This window comes from Juglans microcarpa x Juglans regia, chromosome 3D, assembly GCF_004785595.1.
Source record: "Juglans microcarpa x Juglans regia isolate MS1-56 chromosome 3D, Jm3101_v1.0, whole genome shotgun sequence".
NCBI lineage: Eukaryota > Viridiplantae > Streptophyta > Magnoliopsida > Fagales > Juglandaceae > Juglans > Juglans microcarpa x Juglans regia.
This window is the reverse complement of record NC_054598.1, coordinates 17511335-17513937: the sequence shown is the minus strand read 5'-3', so window position 1 is coordinate 17513937 and position 2603 is coordinate 17511335.

Below are 2603 nucleotides of genomic sequence, written 5' to 3'. Positions count from 1 at the left end.
CAAAACGGGTTGATTTCGTGTTAAGCAGGTTAACCCGTTATTGACCTGTTTATAAATCATGTCTTAACAGGTCAACCTATTTTGACCCAAACTCGTTAATTTCATATCATGTTCGTGTTGGGTTCATGGATCATGTTACATATTGCCACCATTACCCTTAAACACCAATGACGAGTCTAAAGACTCGAGATGCCCACGAGAAAGGGCGCGGAGGTCAAGAGACCACGCAGCTCTTAAACACCAATGACGAGTTCAAAGACTCGCGGTGCCCACGAAAAAGAGCGCGTACATCAAGAGACCACATGACCCTTAAACACCAATGACGACTCCAAAGTAGGGGTGAGAATTGGGCGGTCTGGACCGGAAAAATCGACCGGACTGGCCAATTCGGTCCGGACAAGATCGAGCCGAAAATGGTCCAGGTTGGTCTAGGTCCGAATTTCATAGGACCGAATTCATTCGGTGCGGTCCACGGTCCAGGGGTTTTTCAGACCAGACTGGATCAGACCAGACCGAATGAAAATTTTAAAAAAATATATATATATATAATTTATATATATTAATTATATAATTTTCATTTAACCAATTAACCTAATCCTATCACTAACTCACCATTAAGTAATTATTCACTAATACTAATATTTATAATTTTATACTAATAATAATATTTATAATGTTATGCTAATACTAATACTAATATTTATACTAATATAAGTATTATATTAATAGTCTAGACTCTAGACTCTAATATGGTATAAAAAAAAATACTAATAGTCTAATATAGACTATAGTTATAACTTATACTAAATCACTATAACTAATATTAGTATATTACTAATATATAGCTATACTATATTACTAATAGTCTAATACTAATACTATTATATAGTTATACTAATCATGATTCATAATAACTAATCACTATAAGTCTATAGTATTAATGTATTATTATATAATATATAGTATTAGTATCACTATATTATTATAATATATATATATATACACACACTATAAGTCTATATGTAGTAGTAATAGTAACACTATAATAGTATAATATATAGTATTAATATATATTAATATATTGTGAGAGTTATAGCATAATACAATATATAGTATTAGTAATAATTTAGTATCAATGTATTATTATATAATATATATTCCATGATTAGTATATATTAATATATTATAAGAATTATAGCATAATATATGTATAATAGACTAATAGTATATCTAATTTTATATGTTACTATAAGTCTATAACTATATATAATATTAATATCACTATTAGTATAGTATATAGTATTACTATTACTATTACTATTACTATTATTAGTATCACTATATTATTATAATATATATATATACACACACTATAAGTCTATATGTAGTAGTAATAGTAACACTATAATAGTATAATATATAGTATTAATATATATTAATATATTGTGAGAGTTATAGCATAATACAATATATAGTATTAGTAATAATTTAGTATCAATGTATTATTATATAATATATATTCCATGATTAGTATATATTAATATATTATAAGAATTATAGCATAATATATGTATAATAGACTAATAGTATATCTAATTTAATATGTTACTATAAGTCTATAACTATATATAATATTAATATCACTATTAGTATAGTATATAGTATTACTATTACTATTACTATAGTATCACTATATTATTATAATATATATATATACACACACTATAAGTCTATATGTAGTAGTAATAGTAACACTATAATAGTATAATATATAGTATTAATATATATTAATATATTGTGAGAGTTATACCATAATACAATATATAGTATTAGTAATAATTTAGTATCAATGTATTATTATATAATATATATTCCATGATTAGTATATATTAATATATTATAAGAATTATAGCATAATATATGTATAATAGACTAATAGTATATCTAATTTAATATGTTACTATAAGTCTATAACTATATATAATATTAATATCACTATTAGTATTGGTATAGTATATAGTTATTTAGTATAATATAAGTATTATATTATACTAACTATATAACTATTATAAATTATAATAACTATACTCATATAAGAGTTATACTCATATAAGAGTTATAGTATTAATAGCATATTATAAAATTTATAGTATTATAGCATAATATACGTATAATAGTATAGTATTAATATCACTATAAGTTATAAGTTATAACTATATATACCTAATAGGCTTATATGCTAATACAATGATTTAGTAATCATATAATGATATACCTAATATAATGATTTATTAATCATATTACAAATTTACATATCCAAAATGTAAAAACTTAAAAGTTTAATATATTGAAAAATTATCATCGATTCATAGTATCATAAATTATAAATTTAAAACACATTGAATTTGAGTCATTGACATACTCTAAGTTAGTAACAAATTAGCAATTAACATTTAACATCATAAATATAATTAGCATTAATTATTTTTTAATGAGTTAATTAAATAATCCACATTAAATAGTTTATTTAATTTTAATTTTACTTATTTAAATAATTTTTTTAATTAATTTATGTGCCAAAAAGATAAAAGAATCACAATAAA